At 37.6% G+C, this 19,101-nt stretch overlaps 1 protein-coding gene and 1 pseudogene across 4 annotated transcripts in view; one reads left to right on the top strand and one right to left on the bottom strand.

The window, feature by feature from the left end:
- The window catches only part of Fut8 (fucosyltransferase 8), a 214,633-nt gene that overhangs the window by 33,166 nt on the left and 162,366 nt on the right, over positions 1-19,101 (top strand). For all 4 annotated transcript variants that reach the window (XM_038337846.1, XM_038337844.1, XM_038337845.1 and 1 more), the window contains exon 2: positions 13,854-13,946. The gene's annotated coding sequence lies outside the window, so the exon portion shown is untranslated. The remainder of the gene's footprint in view (positions 1-13,853; positions 13,947-19,101) is intronic.
- On the bottom strand, positions 13,195-13,328 carry LOC119819585 (annotated as a pseudogene).

The following is a 19,101-nucleotide window of genomic DNA, read 5'->3' as shown; positions in this document are numbered from 1 at the left end:
ACCCGTCTCTCTGAATGTGGCCAACAGCGGGGGCTGACTGAGAAGCAAAGGACAATGGCTCTGGGCTCTGATTCTTCTGCATGGACGGGCTCTGTGGGAGCCTTCTCAGCTTGGTCGATCACCTTCCTGGACCTGGGGGGAGTTGGGAGGACCTTGGTCTTAGCATAGAGTGGGGAACCCTGATGGCTCCTTGGCCTTGAGAGGGAGGGAGGGGAGGTATGGGTGGAGGGGAGGGGAGGGAAGGGGGAGAAGGAGGGGAGGGAAGGGGGAGGAGGAGGGGAGGGAGGGGGGAGGAGGAGGGAAGGAGATGGAAATTTTTAAATATAAAAAAAATAAACCATGAGAAAAAAAATAAAATTAAAAAAATATTTACTGTTTGAGAATTTAATATACATATTTAATGCATTTTGATCAAAGCTACCTTCCTCTCACTCTTCAGCAATTCCTTATCTATACTCTCCCTCCACCTTCCCTACTACTTCCATGTGCTCTTTTAAAAACCTCACAGAATCCCTTTAGTGCTACTTGTATGTGCACGGGTGTAGGACCACAAGCTGGAGCATTGACAGTCTCCCAAAGTTTGTGTCCTTGAAGAAATCTTCCTTTCCTTCCCTAGCAGCCATCAGTTGGCAATAGCTCTTCAACTATGGGTGGCATTTCATGAGCCCCTCTCCTCTCTGTGCTGGGATTCTGGCTGGTTGATCTTTTGCAGATCTTGTGCAACCAGTGACAGTTGCTGTGAGTTCATATGGCCAGTAGTGCTGTCATGTCTGGCAATAGTGCTGTCCTGTAGACATCCACTAGCTCTTGTTCTTATAATCTTTCTGTTCCCCTCTTTCAATATGATCCCTGAACCTTGTGGGGAGAGGGTGTGATAGAGTTGACCATTGAGAGTCTCTTATTCTTTGCTGATTGACGAGTTGTGGGTCTTTGTATTAGTTGCTCTTTACTGTAGAACCTCCTCTAATGAAGGTTGGGAGATGTAATAATCTCTGGGTATGAAGATAATAATTTAGGAGGCAGTTTATTACTATATCCATTTGGCAGAATAGCAGTATTAGAACCTATGACCTAAGCAGCTCAGGGTTTTTGGTACAATTTGTGGTACAAGGTATGAGTTTCATCTTGTAGCACAGACTTGAAATCTAGTCAGAAAGTGGTTGGTTACTTCTATGACATCCATTGGAGTACCGACAGAATGCAAAACACTAGTTAGGAGCCTTTTCAGGGCTTGGATTTTGAGGAAAGTGGGATAGAATGCAGGTGGTAGAAGGGGGAAGGGGAATAAAGGAACAGGAAGGGTCAGTGGAGTGGGGGATGGCAGGACAGGATAGAGGAGTTTGAGGAGGGATAACTAACACTAATGACCTTGACAGAGCCATATGGAAACCTACTACTGTAGAAGCTTCTTAAAACGAATACATTTACATACATAAAAGGAGTTTAAATGCCCTATAAAGGGAGGACAGTGCTTCCCCTAGGTATTATAGATTATCAGCTAAAAAGCCCAGAGACAGGTATGTGTTGCCTCTTTTTGAGTTGTCAGTCAGTAGGGTCCTATAGTCACTATATTACAGACTATTACCATTGCACTTAGTTACCCTCCGGAACTTGGTGGTAAGACCCTGCTGTGGAAGACAGCACATACTTGAGTCAAAGGATATGGAAAAATCATGCTGGCCCTGGCCAGGAAGCTCCATCGTTTACTGGCTAGCTTCTGTATTGCTGGAAGGTGCAATGCATGCTAGTGGAGTAGAAAAGTAGGCTTACCCCACTGAAAAAGTAGGCTTACCCCTGTGAGCTGCAACAACTGGTCTGGCAAGATAGGTCTACTTGTGCAGCAGGGCATGGATATTTTTGTGGTTTTGTCCATTTATATTGATATAACAAAACCATAGTCCGATTGTAAAGAACAGACGTTTATTTCTTACAGTTCTGAAGTCCATAATCAGGCCTTGGCATTTAGTATCTGATGAGGGCCTACCATCTACATCCTCCCAAGGAAGAAGGCAGTAGAGGGGTGAAGGAGGGATAATGCTGCGAGAAGAGAAAGGCCCCACTTCATCAGACCCTTTCAGAAGAACCTTAGTCATATCGATGAACAATCTCCCTTCATGACTTCCTTTTCAGCCCCACCTCTTACTTATTACATTGGTCATTCAAGTTTTGCATATGAATTTTGGGGATACATCCATAGTATAGTAGATTGTATTTCTGATATTTTCTTAATGATTAGAGACTGTAAACTTTAATCTGTGTAAAGCTGCTAGATTAGAAAAAACTAGTTTTGGAGTCTGATCCAAGTACAGATTCTAGCCCCACCATTTCATTTACAAACTGAATTGTTTTTCATAACTGTAAAACAGTGATGAGAACTGTATGGTTAATGAGGTTTTAAGTCATTTAACAGTAGTTCTTGTAAAGTGCATATTTAACTAACACACTTGGTGAGCATTAGGCACTCAAGAGCATATCATCAGAGCTTGGAATCTTGGTGGTGGTTCTTACACAACTTGGCACATAAGCATTGTCTGACTTGCATTTAGAATTATGTTCTAAATGACATAGTAGTAAACAGATGAGATAGTGTATGTGGGTATCTCATTGACCATTGCAAATAATAGATGACTTGCTTTAAGCTTTCCCTTTTAGAAATTAAGTTCTTCCCATTAATGAAGCTCAGGTGGGCAATACAATCTTCTGTTTATGCTTCAAATTGTTGTGATAGTAAGCTTGGTTTGGCAAGATTTTTATGGAGGTATTTCTGTATATTTCTGTCTCTCTTTTTTTCTTCTTCTTAAGACAGGGTTTCTTTGTGTAGCCCTGGCTGTCCTGGAACTCATTCTGTAGACCAGGCTGGCCTGGAACTCACAGAGATATGATTGCCTCTGCCTCCAGAGTGCTGGAATTAAAGACACATATCACTACCACCTGGCTATTTTTTTTTTATAAAATAGTAAACTTTTGAAATGCATGTACTGTATACTTTTATGTCTTAAAATTAGTTTTAAGTTAGTGTACGAAGTAATGTGTTTCATTATGGCATTGTTTTGTTCTTATTCACCAGCACTTTCCTTCTGTTTCCTCTCTTCCTCTTGCTGCTCTTCCCATTAGCACCATACCCTATCTGCTTTCATGTATTCCATGTAACGTGTATCCTATTACTTCCTCCCCCCATAAGATCTCTTTCCTTTTCTCATAGTCCTCCTCTGGTTTCATGACCAACACACACACACACACACACACACACACACACACACACACACACAGAGAGAGAGAGAGAGAGAGAGAGAGAGAGAGAGAGAGAGAGAGAGAGAGAGAGAGAGAGAGAGAGCGCTACACATGCGGGAGAACATGCAGTATTTGTCTTCTTGAGTCTGGTCTTCAATACTTTCGAAATGCAGGCATAGATTATCAGTAGTCAGTGCTCACCTAAAAACTCTTTTATTGAAACTGAAATAGAAACCTTAGAATATAACTGGACACGATAACTTTTTATATGAACACAGAAATGAATATAGTTTAATGTGTTTACAGACCAGTTTCAAGTTAACCTACAAGCAATTAAAATGAATAATGCTCCTAGCCTTGAACAGTGAAAGTGATTTGTGTCCACTAACAAATGCTTCATTTAATTGATGTTATTTGGCTAAGCAATAATAAATAGGAAATGCCTAGAGTGAATTTGTTGATGGATAGTAACATACTTAAAACATGTAGCTACTTGTGTGGAACATGAAGTTATGAGGTTGCTTACTCTTCACTGTCTACCATTTATCTCCTCTTGTTTACTTTCTTCTCCTTATTCCCTCCTTTGTTTCTTTCCCCCTACTCCCTGTCTTTCTCTCTCCCATTCTCTTCCCTCTCATGCATTCCTCTGTTAGTGTCTACTGAGATTTTTAAATCCATGGAACATTTCAGACATACTAAAAAATACAGGAAGTCGCGTAGCAGACTTTATTCATCTCTGAAATTAAACAGATAGTAACTTTTTGTTTTGCAGTATTTCATTTAGTTTTCTTTCTTTTTAAAAGAGTAAGCAGAAAACTAAGGATATTGGTCTGCTTTTCATTGCATTATCCTCAGATCTTTGAATAATGCTTGGCTTATAATATGTATCCAATAAATTTTTGTTAAAAAGGTGAAAAGGAAAACCAACAGAACTAATCAAGCATCAAGGCAAGAGTGCTTGAAGGAGAGTGATCCAGTGTTAGAGATGAGTGTTAATAAAAATGGGACAATCTGTGAGCCTTCGATAACCTGGGAGGTCCCAGAAAACAGTTTCTACCTTAACACATATCACTGGAGAGTTTATGTAGCATCCAAGGGTCCAGGTTCTAGAGACAGATAGCCTGGAGTCAAATCCCATTTTCCACTTAAGTGTGTCATTGCACAGATTATTTTGTTTCAGTTTCTTCTACAACAGAAGAGTAAACTTAAGGATTTTGAGAGTTAACTGTACAGACTTATGTAAGGAAAAAAAGTGTCTTGCATATAGTAAATGTCGCATAATTGTTGCCTTCTCTTCTAATATTATCATTATGTGATGTCTCAGGAGTGACTATATGACTATATTCTGATTATATATTATTGATTGAATAGGAGTATAAGCAACTGTATTTTCTTTCTTAAACATTTAGATATATTTTATCCAAAATCATTCAGCATTCCTATGTTAGTGATGTATTGGGAATACAGAAATTCACAATGAGAAGATATTTAGGGGTTCTAAAATTTCCTGTAAGAACAACAACAAAAACAAGTTTAATCATTGACTAAGGAAAATAATGTTTTAAGATAATTAACAGAATCAACTTAATTACATTCAAAAAGATCATTTGCTTTACTTGTGTTGAATTAAATAGAAGCTGTACTACTAACTATGGTGATTTGTTTTCTTATTTCTTGATCCTTATTCTGTGGAAGTTTAGTGACGTTCTCTGACAGATCAGTTTATTGCTCTAAGGTAGGGTCTCACAATGAGCCTAGAGTTTCTGTTCTTTTGTTTTGCTTCCTGGATGTTTGGATTACAGGCCCACAACCAGGCTTCAACTTAAGATTAGATCCATTTTACATTATTAAAACTTAGTGAGGGAACTACAAAGAGGTTTGTTATTGTTTCTGTATTGATACATACTAGAAATTAAAACTTAGAATATAAGGTAGAAGTTTTGGGAGGGGTCAGAGCTTTGAATATGTTATAAAAATGCTCTACCACTGAGCTACATCGTCAGCCATTGGTTGTTTGTTTATCTTCTCTGTGTGTGCATATGTATGTTTACTTTTGCTGTATAATTTGGTCAATTGGTGAAATTTAAAGTTATAGGTAGACTAAGTAAAATTTAGTAAATATACATAGAGATTAAATGCTAAGATCTGTAGACAGTGTCCACTGGTTAATTCAGGAGAAAGTCCCAGACTTCATAAAATAAAACTAAAGCTTTAGTGAATCTACTAACTTCACAATAGTTAGAAAAGTAATGTATACAATAAAAATTATTATATATATAATATAAGATGTGGCAATATATTTAGAAACTGGATGAAAGAAGAATTATTGGATCGTGTTAGCACTATTTTTCCAATTTTGAATCATTTTAAAATTATAAAAGCCTTTGGGGGGCGTGTAATTTTTTACAAATACACATGATGCCTGTGTTCCTAGCATTCCACAGGTTGAGATCAAGGTCACCCAAGATAGCAAGGCTGAGTCCAGAGTTAACCTGGGCTATGCAATAAGACAATGTCTCAAAAAAGTAACAACCAAGCACACACACACACACACACACACACACACACACACACACACACACACATTTGAAAGTTACTACAGAAAATCTGAATACTGAAACAAGAAATTCAGATGAGACCCATTTGAAGGGTAGAAAACATTCTACTACACCATAAATTCCAAAATATGGTACACATAGACAAGAGCTGGATCATGTCTGTCTGTGTTTCTCTTAATTTCTCCTTGCATCTGGTATAGATTTTTACTTTTTAAAGCTTGTGACTATGCTATTGTATGAATAGAAAATATTCAGATGAGCCATAAATTAGCATAGGTAATATAATATTACACGTTTGTCTTAACTAAACTTAAAAAAATATGGAAACAACAGAAATAGTGTTACAGGTCAAAATACCCTGACGTATTGATTATGCCTTTCTGTTTTCCATGGTAAGGGAGAACATAGCTTGAAGATTTTAGCAATCAACTAACCAAGTCAAACTTAAAACAGCAGAAGATCAGTTGTTATGAAACATACAAACTTGAAAATGGTAGTGGAATATTCTAACATACGATTCTGCTATTTTGTCTTTGCAGTTGCCTTGTGAGATAGGTAGGAAGGATATTGGTGTGAAGAAATATCAAACATAATATGTTTTAAGATACTGTGCTAGAATTCACTAAGGGGTGAAAAGATAAATAACAGGCTCATTATAGTGTGCCGAGTGTTGTGGAGATCTTGTAGGAAAGCAGCCAGTTACATGGTGTGGCAAGTTAAAAAAGGCTTCGAAATTCAAACTGTGCCCCCGGGGAAAGCCGCAGGAGTGGTGGTGTTATAAATGATGGGAATTTTGGTATTTTGCCTTCTGATTTCAGATTAACTGAGAGGATAATCACTATAAAAGGATGTTAATTATGAGATAATTGATATAATTTTCTTTCTTAGTTTTTCAAAAATCCTTATTTGTATTTCAGGTGATTCTAAGACTTGAACAAGTATATGACTTAAAGATGACAGAAGTCACTTAAATTACTTTAGTGATTTTTCAGCATAGTTTGAGGAAGGAAAAAAGGGAACTAATTTTGTAATATCATACAGAACTCAAAGACATGTTTACTTAGGTAATATGAGTAAGTATTTAAATGGGCTCCATTAATTAGGGTTAAAATAGACAAAATTTCACAGGTAAAGTTACCTAGCAATAATTAATTCTTATTTTTCTTTGCCCCTGGGGGGGGGTTGAATATTGGGCCTTATGAATGGTAGGCAAGTGCCCTTTGACTGAATTCTATCCCCAATCTTTATATCTTTGCTTTTCATTGTTGAGCCACTTTTCTTAAGTTTTCGCCGTGGGAACTTGAATCCTTTGCAATCTCAGACTCGCTGGGGTGATGGGTTTGTACCCTGAGGCCTGACTTAGTACTGTGTTATTTTAGCAAAGTAGATGACTTCAGAAAAGGAGGGAGAATAACAAATTTGTTTCTAACTTCTTATTTGACTCTAAAATAATGTTGTCAGGGTACTTATAGGATAGCATTTACTTACTAAGAAATGTGGATTTGGCAATCTTGCGATAATTCATCTTTGTTAAAATATAGCTGGGATAGCCGGGCGGTGGTGGCACACGCCTTTAATCCCAGCACTCGGGAGGCAGAGGCAGGTGGATCTCTGTGAGTTCGAGACCAGCCTGGTCTACAAGAGCTAGCTCCAGGACAGGCTCTAAAGCTGCAGAGAAACCCTGTCTCAAAAAACCAAAAAAAAAAAAAAATATAGCTGGGATAGACTTTTCAGATTTTTTTTATTCCTAATCCTTTAGGCCATTTATTTATTTGGTTTTAAAGACAAGATCTGATGTATCCCAGGCTGTCCTCACATTTGCTGTATATCTGAGAATGACCTTTTAAGCTACTGATCCTTCTTCCTCTATCTCCTGAGTGCTGGAATTACAAGATTCCACCATGCCTGGTTTATTTGGTGCTGGAAATTGAACTTGGCCTCATTCACACTAGGCGAGCACTCTATGTACTCTTTCACCCACTTTTGTTGTTATTAGCATGAAATACGTTCTTCCCCATGAATATCACCTTCCTTATCTATTTTTCTTTGCAAAAATGCAGCTCTGTTGATATACCAGACTCACTGGACTATTAATGCTATAAGAAAAGTAGGAAATGGAGCAGTACACCGTCAGCATCACTATGGTCTTTGAGACGCTCTCTCATTCGGTCGTCTCCTTTAACCAGGGAGCACTGATGTTCTACTTTACTACTTTTTATGCCTGAGCCAGCGCAGTGTATCTTCACGCTCTATTTAGGTTGATGTATTTCCAGTAGGGAAATTACATATAGCAAGCAGCTTCTGGTGGGCTGCTGCTATCAATCTGGGTAGTCTCATCCATATAATCTGTAGATACAGTCTCATCTAATCCTCTCTGAAGTCAAACTTTTGCTATGCCTTAAATAGCCCAAGGACCATTGATTTTGTAAGATTCAGTTGTGACTGAGTCATAGATAGCTTTTTATTTTAGATATGTTTACAGTCTTTTACTCCTTTTGAGAGATTTTTTTCTCAAAAATGGCCAATTTTACTTCAACAGTTTTTTTCTGTCATCTGTTAAATATGTAATTTTCCCATGAGTTTAGAATTTTTCTTTATTTCCTATGTGGTTTTATGTTTCTTTTTTTTTTTTTTTTAAGATGAGGACTTATCATTTCTCTAAAGATGAGCACCAGTGGATCAGTTGCTGTTTTTCTCTTCCAATCTAAGATTTGTTAATTGTAATTCACAGTCATTTTTCTTTCTAACAATATGGGAAAATGACTGACAATTCACTACCACAGACTGAATGTAAAACCTGTGATTCATAACTTCCTTTTCTTTTTTTTGCATTTTATCAAAAAGGAAATAGTTTATATTTTGCTATCACACAGATTTAGTTTTAAAGATTTCTTTTTTACCTTTGGCCAGATTATAGGCAAATTTCATAATATTGGACATGGATTCTGTGCTGATCTATTTCTTGTAAACTTGATACAAACTGAACAATCTGGGAAGAAAGAACCTTAACTGAAGAACTGGCTCTGTGGACCTGGCCTTGTCTGTGAGGCATTTCTTGATTGCTGATTGACGTGGGAGGGTCCAGTCCACTGTAGCAGGTATGCCTGGCTGAACAAGCAAGGTCGCTGGGCAGACAGGGAAGCAGGCCATCAAGTAGAGTTCTTCCATGATCCCTGCTTCAGTTCTAGTCTCAGCTTCCCTTAGAAAATAAACCTTCTCTTTGCCATGTTGCCTTTGGTTTTGATGTGTATCATAGTAACAGAAAACAAATTAGAACAAATTCCAGCACCACTAGTAATAATCTGCGGTGTTCCCTCTTAAATGAATAACATCTTTTATATATTTGTTCTGAACAAGTATGAGATCATATGTTGCGACCTTGGTCATAGGTATATGTTTTTGTTCCCACCTTAAGAAAAACTATTCAGTTTATATTTTGTCTATTATGGGTTTTTTATATTGTCTTTTTGTTATTGTTTACTGTTGAGTATTCCTTGAACAATGATGGTATTTGCTTATTTTATAAATCATATTTTTCTATAAGTTATTATGTATCTCTTATGTTTTTTTGTTTCTGATGTGTTCTTATCTCAGTGATTTCTACATTGTATTCAGTTGTGCTTTTTGTGATAATCTCCATTTGTTGTAAAGAAGAGCTTCTTTGATGAGGGGTGGTAACTACACTTACCTGTGAGGATAAGGATAGGACTTAGTGTAGTTAGGAATTAATGCTGGTCTATCAAAGTAGTGATAGTAGATTCTTTTTATAAGATCCATGATTTTACTAGCCTTGGGAAGCTGGCTAGATCCTGAGACTTGACATATTTTGTCTCCTATTGAGTAGAAATGACAATTTTTTATTCATTCATTCATTTATTTATTTTCTTGTTTTTATATTTCTTTTTAATCTTTTCTTGATTTTACATCCTACCCAAAGCTTCCCCTCTTCCCAGAACCCCCATCTCCCCATCCACTCCTCTGCTGTTTCTCTTCAGATACAAGCAGACATCCCATAATATCAGTCAGCCAAGGGATATCAAGCTTCAGTGAGACCAGGCACCCCCTCCTCCACCAAGGTTGAATGAGGCAATCCAACAAGACGAATGGATTTCAAAAGCAGGCAACACAGTCAGAAACATCTCCTGCTCTCACTGCTAGGAGAACCACTTGAAGACCAAGTTACATAGCTGTAACATATATGCAGAGGGCCTAGGTCAGTCCCATGCAGGCTCCATGGTTGTCAGTTTAGTCTCTGTGAGCCCCTGTGAGCCCAGCTTAGTGGGTTTTTCTTGTGATGTCCTTGACCCCTCTGGTTATTACAGTCTTTCCTCTCCCTCTTCCACAGGATTCTCCTAATGTTTGGCTGGGGTCTCTGCATCTGTTTCCATCAGTTACTGAGTAAAGCTTCTCTTATGACAGTTGGACTAGGCACCAATCTATGAGTATAGCAGACTATCGTTAGGAATCATTTCATTGACTTTTGTTTTTGCCCCATCTGTGTTTGGTTCTATCCTAGGTCTATGCGGGTATCCTGTTTCTTGTTCCTTGTTCCTTGTTCTTTTTTTTAAAATTGATTTTTATTGAGCTCTACATTTTTCTCTGCTCCCCTCCCTGCCTCTCACCTCCCCTTCAACCCTCCCCCAAGGTCCTCATGCTCCCAATTTACTCAGGAGATCTTGTTGTATTCTATTTCCGAAATAACAATTCTTAAAACACTACCACCAAGCAGTAAAAACTGATTCCTGAAAGACAAGTAATAAATAAGCCTATGATTGCTCTAGTTACTGTACTGTATACTTCATATGTCTAAAAAGAAGCTTCTTGATGTTGAGAAATAACCACCCCAAAGGAATTTAGGGAACAGTGTAAAAACCTGGAGCTCCTATAGACTAGAATAGGACCTTAGCCCACCAGACAGAATTGAAAACTGTAGTTGCTACGTATCTGGTAGAATATCTGACATCATTGTGTTTATGTTCACTTGGTTCTTTTCTTCTGGATCTTTACTAATATATCTAGTCTTTTCTCTTGTCTTCTAGAAGATATGAAATACATGTATAATGACATGTATTTTATTTACTGTGTTTTAACTTTAGTTTCCTATTTCTATCAAGTATTAATCTAGGTTGGTTTTGATTGATTTTTCTCTCATTAAGGCTCTAGAAATTGTCCTTTATAATTTTTTTAAAAATTTACTTAGTAATCAGTTGATGCTTACTAAGCATTAAAAAAGAGATTATAAATTTTACCTTGTGGAGTGTTAAGTATTTCATACTTCTATAAAATATTCCTGAGTTGCTCTGGGATGTATTCACATTTTTTGGAAATTTCTTTCTTGGGCACTGCTTCTAGTCTTTGTTAATGTTTCATGTGAGGTAAGGTTTGCTCCATTCTGAGCCACAACCCTTCTGAATGCCACATGCCCATGAAGTATGAGGTTTTTCCTTTTTGGTTGGTGGTTACAGATGTTAGATTGAAGATTAGATTATCCTTCATGGTTTGTTTTTAAAGAACTCTCAGGGTCATGATAGAACAGTCTTTATTTGTGGGCCATTTTATTCAATGTATAATGAAAACCTCTGTTTTTGCTTGATAGAACTCTCATTGACAAATGCAACCCTCAGTGTTTTTTTACTCCCTTGATTCATGGACACGTGCCTAAGTGTGTGTGAATTACTATTAAGTCTGAGATGCAAGTGAACCCCAGTATAGATAGGTAGCTTTTGTTCGTTTACAAAGCTCTTTGTTTTCCAGTATCTATTATAGAAAACCTTGCTGCTTCATTATAGTGTACTTGGATCTTTGCTTCTTAAGAGTAAGCACAGCTCTTGTGTTCTGTTTGAATCTGTCTGCAGTGGTATATATAACATGTCTCAGTACAAAGACAAAGTGCTTATAGAGATTATCTGGTTGTTTCAATTTTCAAACAACATAGATTACACTAATTTTTGTTCAAGATCTGGAAAGTGGCTTGCACGTGTGTGTATGTGTGTGTGTGTGTGTGTGTATGTGTGTGTATAAAACTTTGCAGTTGTTTACCAGCAGAAGGTAAATCTGGTATCAGTTATTTCACAATGGCAGTAGACATAAATAAGCCCCACACTTTTAAATTATTGTGGAAAGTTGACAAAAACTTTTAGGTGAAGTTTCAGGAAGGAACTATAGTGGATCTAGGTAGATTTTAGATTTCATGTTTATGTAGCAATTGTATGTTTATAGTCTTTTCAGAGTTACTGTTTGTCCTCTTTAAATTGATCTACTTGATGAGATAATGTAAGCAACAATGCACTATACAAAAGGATGTGTTTAGGGCAATTTATTGAAGGTTCTCAGAACGTGTTATCCCTCAGAGCTACTCTTGGAAATGAAAAGTATTTGGGATCTTGATTGTACAGGAGGTTAAGGGATGGTGCTCCTTGCAATTAGTTCTAGTTACCAAAAATCAGTTTCTGTGGACTTTGGTGTCACTGGAGGAAAAGCCACTTTTTAATAATAAATATTATTTCAACTTCTCACAAATAATGTCATTTCAAGAATAGCCACATGTCATATCACAAGAGTAGGGCGACTGAGAGATATTGCCACAGAGCGAAATGTTACTGAGTTTTTTTTTCTTTTTTTTTCTTTTTTTTTGTTACTGAGTTTTTATACTCAGTGACATACACATATATATACAGTGAATATTTATTAAAACCATTTCACTTGTCTGTGATTCATATTGATTCTTTACCATATGTCAAACATGTACTAGGTGATAGTGTGCCAGCAACAAAGGTTTTCTAATTAGAAAATTATATATAATATATATTAAAACCTTATATATTATATATAATATAAAAAATAGACATATGACTATGGCAGCAAATAGTCTAAAAAGATTAATTAAGAGTACAGATCTTAAAACAGTTTTGAAAAAGCTGATTTATGTAGTGTAATTGTCCGAAAGTAATACAAAAGAGTTCAGAAGAATTGTGGCTTAGCAGTGGGCAAACCTTAGATCATATGACCCCTCCAAAGAAAGACTAAAAGCAGTACTCAAAAAAGAAAATTCCCAAAAATGTGACTAAATCCCAGAAACAGTTTTTATAGGAGTATGAAATTACTTAACACTCAACAAAGTAAAATTTGCAGTGTCATTTTTTTTTGCCACGAGGTGTGTTTTATTTTCATCAATCATACAAATAATTTCCTATAATATCCCAGGGCAAACCGGTGAAATTTGGCAGTCCGATTAGTGGGGGGGGGGGTCCCCCTTCAGAGACCCACGGCGCAGTGTGCCCGGGTTCACAGTGCAGCTTGTGGCTCGCGTCCATCTTGCTGGTGGCTCTTCCTCCACATCACGAGGGGGTCTCGGAGATGACGGGGTGGGATGGGGTGAGGTGGGGTAATCCTCCAGTCTGGGCTTTTAGGAAATTTCACTCCTCTTTTCCTGTTCAATGGTCTCTTTGGTTGGCAGGGTGTTCTTCTCCTGCGTCTCGGTCTTCTTCAGCTTGGCCTTATCGAATCTGGCGTTTCCCCCATGTCCGGTTTATCTGCCATTTTCTTACAACCTGTGGAGTCTCGTTCCGAGCTCGCGCTCCAGGTGCTCCCACTCGCCTTGCTGCAGCAAGAGTCCTTGCAGTGTCTTCTGTATGCCAAGAAGGCTCATTGTATGATGGCATCTGAAAATAATAAGATTGTTATGTGGAAAGCAAGCAGATTAAATTAGAGTGGAAGTTTGTGTTGGAGGAGGAAGAAACAAAGATGCAGAACTAACTGAGGTGTTGGGGGTGTAGATTTTGAACTGTAGATTGGAAAGAGGGATGTATGTGACTGGAAGGGACCTTTGTGGGGCTGGCTTGTTTTGGGGATGGACTATGAAGCAAATTAAGACAATGAGTGCAACTGAGTTCAGGCATAATTTGCAAAATGAAACTCGTGGCATTTGGAAAATGGTGGATGCAGAATTAGTTAATGCAGAATACAAACATTTACTTATTACTACCACGTGAAAGTAAACAGTAAGTATAAAGATGCTAAGTGAAATTTGAGGAGGGTGAATTGATTTACTTTCTTTTATTTCAGGTTGCTGCTCTGGCTTAGGCGTCTATGACCTTGATTGTGTTTTCATTCAAGACAAGTCCTTTCCATCTTTATTGATTAACTGAGCAAATTCAGGTTAGTATAATTTTGTGAATAGCACTTCTGTGTTTCCATTTTAATATTTTGAGACATGGATGATTTTGTTTTTAAAGCTGCATGTGTACGTGCCAATGGATTAGGAAGGCCAAGTTAGTCTAAACTCTAGTGAATTGTTTATTAGTTGGGAAATACTTGCTGTTTGCCTACTGAGTATAATCTGTTTTTCATAAACACATAAGCAAGTTACTTTTAAATGGTTTTGACTTTCAAGTTTTTAACTTGATAAAACAAGATGTGGCCAAGTTTTCTGTATTGAACCTTGGGAATTGTTGTGTGGCATAGTTGGTAATGCAAATAAACTCACCTTAGAAACTTCTTGATGTTTTAGTAGTTCTTTTAAGACTGTCTACACATGAACAGCTCTACTTTAATGTTAATTCTAAGAGTATTGGCGTAAATACTCATCACTACAATCAAAACAGTTCCACGAGCTTCCAGCTTTACTCATGTTGTTTCTTTGTAGGTAACCCCTGACCTTTGAGCACAGTCTGTAGCAATTTGGATCTGTTTTCTGCATGTATAGTTTACCTTTTCCAGTATGCTACTTAAGCGCAGTTAGCTAGCATTCAGCTTTTGAAGTTTTCTTCTTTGACTTAATATAATATATTTGTATGCTATTCATGCATTTCTGTATATCAGTAGATGCTTTTCAGTTGTGCAATAGTATTCTACTGTGTGGATTCACCACAATTCGGTTATCTAGTCACTAGTTGATGGACATTTGGATTATTTCAAGTTTCAAGTGATGGTAAAGCTTTCAGAGTCATGAATTTAAAAAGATAATATTAATTCATATTCTTTATTAAAATAAATAACTTTTTTGTTGTTAAAAGAGACCATATTGATTTAACTGTCACCTTTTTCAGTGGGGCCTATGATTGCATTTAAAAAAATTTTTTTTTCACCTGGGTAGTGGTGGCACAGACCTTTAATCCCAGCACTCGGGAGGCAGAGGCAGGCGGATCTCTGTGAGTTCAAAGTCAACCTGGTCTACAAGAGCTAGTTCCAGGACACGCTCCAAAGCTACAGGAAAACCCTGACTCTAAAAACCACAAAAACAAAACAAAACAAAAAAAGAGAACTTTTTCCCCCATCCTGTGCTGGATATTGAAATGAGTCGCTTGTACATGCTAAGCAAGGGCCTCCTTTTTTTGTTATTTTTTGAGACAGGGATTTGCTGTATAGATTAGACTGACCTTTGGATCTGACCAGTTTTCCTGCCTTCACCTTCTAATTGCTAGGATTAGAAGCATGTGTCACCATGTCTGGCTCTAAAAATGTTAGAAAAAAATTCAACAGACAATGGGTAGGGGGAGAGACCTGCAGCTTATGGTCATTTTGTGTGTTCAGTAAGAGAGCCATTTACAGTTGTTAGAAGTAGACTGTAGTGGAACTTGCAGTGTTTCCTTATTTTGTTGAGTACAGTGTTAAATCAGATATGTACAGGTAGAATAAGGCTAAAGTTACTAGTTTATAAAATTCATATAAATTATAAGCAATCTCTGTTCTTAAAATTTTAGTTAAAGAGGACAGAAGTTTAGCATGGAAAAGTTAGACTTTCTGAATGGACATTTGAGATGAAAGTGAATTAAACAGCTCTACTTGGGGAAATTAATGATTTCAAAAGTAGCTTGAAAAGCTATTTGAATATTTGTAACGAAGTTGTTCTTTGTTTGCTATGGAAATGAAAAGATCTTGAGAAAATGTAATGCTCTGAGTCAGAGAATGCTAATGTTGTGGTAGAGATTCCTGCTATTATACTGTGCCGCTGTTTCCATTCCTGAATATTTTTACATGAATTTTGCAGCTTTCAAAGAATCTCTGTGGCCACATGCTAGTGTTAGTTATATCGTGCTATCAGGGAATGTTTCTTTTTTCTTTTGAGAGAGTGAATGTATGCGTGTGTATGTTTGTGCCATTTGGGCAACCCTGGGAGTGTAGAGGTCAGCGGATACTTTGAGGGAGGAGTTGGTGCTCCTCTTTTATTATGTAGGCCCTGGGGACTGAATTCAGGTTATCAGACTTGGCAGCAAGCACCTTTACCCACTTAGCCATCTTGCTGGCCCATCAAGGAACATGTTTTAAATAGATAAGCACAGTCAGGGTACTTTTGAGGTTGATTCTTTTGACATAGAATACAGCTTGATCATCCCTAACACGAGAATCTAAAACTCGGTATACCAAAATCTGAAACCAGTATAACAGTGTAAGTACAAAATTCCACACCTCACTTCATGTGATACGTTAAGTAAAAACACATATATTAAAAATATTAATGCAGTTACTTTCACGTTACATAAAGGTCTGTATGAGACATAAATGCATTCTGTATTTAGATTCATTTTATTCTGAGAAATCTCATTATGTCTGTGATTCCCTCCTCCAGAATCACTGCTTGGCTCTGGGTGAGAGGAAGCTAAACTACATGTTTAATGTTTCTAAAACTCAATTTTAATTAATTTCTTTCCAGTTGATTTTAAGATAAAATAGACCATTTATAAATAATTAAGGATGTGATCTTATTTTGCAAACAGATTAAAAAATGCTGACTTTGAATATATAGCTATAAAATGTAACAATTATATTTTGTTTCACAATCTCAAAACATGAGATTTATTTAAATTTTATAGAATTCAAGTAAATCCCTTTCACAAATATGTTACTTTAGTTTTTAAAAGTTCCTTAAAATAATGTCATTTAAAAACTAATTCTAGTTTTTGAAAGGTCTTTAAAATGCTGACATTTCTGTTCTTCAGAATTTCATTTATAAAAATATTGATAGACAATAATCGATAGGATAGGATTAAGAATTACCAGTTTCTTTTATTCAGTGAATACTATCAAGCTTAGACAATCAAATGATAAATCTTGTTTGAGATACTCTTCAAGAAGTACAAAACAAGATTCACACAAAGAAGTATTTACTTCTCAACATTTGGTTTCATTATTTGGTGTATAGGAACATTGCACAATTGTGACTAAGGTTGCTTATACAAATTTTGAGAGCAGAAATTAAACATTTTTGCTTATTTTTTTCTATTGCTAGAAGCATTTTATGATTGCTAGAAGTTGAGTGATAGCAACTTCATTTTGATTATCTAAAGTTTTTTTAAGCTTTTAGGTCAATAACTATTAGAAAACATTTCTCTGTGTCTTATGTTCTTGATGTGATTTCGCATATCTGTTTAACAGAGTATTGACAGCATTTTAAAGTAGCCATCTTTTCCAGGAAAGCCATATACCAATCTAGAAGAGTAGAAATTGTCCCTCTGTTAGGACAGAGGACAGGTTTCTTTGCTGTCTTGGGATGAAATCAAGATAATTCTTCTAGAGAGAAGTTTGCATATCCTATTGGAAAGAACAAAGCTGGGTTCGTTATTTATAGAAGTAGGGAGGGTATCTTGTCTTAGTTTGTTTCTTGTTGCTGTTTCTGGAAAAAAACCACTTAAGGGTGAAAGGGTTTATTTTGGTTGATAGTTCATCATGTTGGGGGAAATCCAGGTGGCAGGAATCGGAAGCAGCTGGTCATGTTGCGTTCAGAATCAGAAGGCAGAGAGTGATGAATGCATGCTGTTGCTCTGCTCCCCATTTCTGTTTATGCAGCCCAGAATCCAGTGCAGGACACAGCCCCTATGGTAAGAAAGTATTCCCACCTCAATTAATGATTACATAATCTTTCACAGACGTACTCAGAGGCTTGTGTCCCTGATGATGATTCCAGATTCTGTCAGGTTGACAATACTGACTGTCACATGCCTTGACAGAGATGTTGGAAAGCAGCAAAGTCAGGGTCAGTGTTTGAGAATTTGAAATTTGGTTTAACTTTGCTCTATCAGTGGTGGTGATGGGCTTGATTAGGACAGAGTGGTAATGAGAGACTGCAACCGTACGGCAAGGGCTTTGAAAGCTCTTGGCTTTTTGAGTGAATATGGTTTGAGTGTATCTTTTTTGTTTGTTTGTTTGTTTGTTTGTTTTTTGAGACAAGGTTTCTCTGTAGCTTTGGAGCCTGCCTGGAACTCACGCTGTAGATCATGCTGGCCTCGAACTCACAGAGATCCACTTGCCTCTGCCTCCCGAGTGCTGGGATTAAAGGTGTGTGCCACCACTGCCCAGCAGTTTGAGTATCTTGCCCAAAGGGTTCCATGTTGGTCCTGTGTATGGTGGTTGTAATAGTTACTTTTGCTTCTCTGTGTCCATACACTTGATAGAAATAGTTTAAAGAGGAAAAAGATAAATTTTGACTCATTGCAGAAAGTTTAGTCCATATATTTTTGGTCTTATGTGCTTTGGACAGAACATCATAATAGCAGGAATGCATAGCAGAGATTCTACTTCTCACAGTGGACAGAAGACAGAGAGAAGGAGGGGACAGGGACAAAGTGCCCCTAAAAAACCTTCTCTTTGACTTATTTTTTCTAGTTTGGTGTCCTGGAGGCCAGTAGTTAGACCCTGCTAGGCAGTCAGGATGGGGCCCTGACTCTGAAGGCTTCCTCTGATGACAGCCGTGTGCTGAGTACAACCAACAGTGTGCTGAGAGTCAACTGATAGCTGGCTTCCCTGCAAGTTCTCCTTCCCTTTACAAATTTCTTTTTATTTTTTTTATTTATTTTTTTTTTCTGGTAAAGAGGCTGTTTCAGGCAGCCTCTTTATTTTTTTATTTTTTTTCTCATTTTTTTTTATTAAAAATTTCCATCCCCTCCCCTCCTCTTCCCCCTTCCCTCCCCTCCCTTCCACCCATACCCCCACTCCGCCCCTCTCCAAGCCAAAGAGCCATCAGGGTTCCCTTCACTATGTTAAGTCCAAGGTCCTCCCAGCTCCCCTTAAGTCCAGGAAGGTGAGCAACCAAACTGACAAGGCTCACAGTGAGCCCGTCCATGCTGTAGAGTTCATGCTCATCGCCGTTGTCCTTGGTTTCTCAGTCCTCCTCCACCGTCAGCCACATTCAGAGAGTCCGGTTTGGTTCCCTGTTCCATCAGTCCCATTCCAACTGGACTTGGTGGTCTCCCATTAGATCTGTCCCACCGTCTCAATGGGTAAACGCACTCCTCACGGTCCTGACTTCCTTGCTCATGATCTCCCTCCTTTTGCTCCTCATCAGGACCTTGGGAGCTCAATCCGGTGCTTCTGTGTG

The sequence above is a fragment of the Arvicola amphibius genome, chromosome 7 (genome assembly GCF_903992535.2).
Source record: "Arvicola amphibius chromosome 7, mArvAmp1.2, whole genome shotgun sequence".
NCBI classification, from domain to species: Eukaryota; Metazoa; Chordata; class Mammalia; order Rodentia; family Cricetidae; genus Arvicola; species Arvicola amphibius.
The sequence above is the reverse complement of the archived record's forward strand: the minus strand, read 5'-3'. Positions and strand labels throughout refer to the sequence as shown.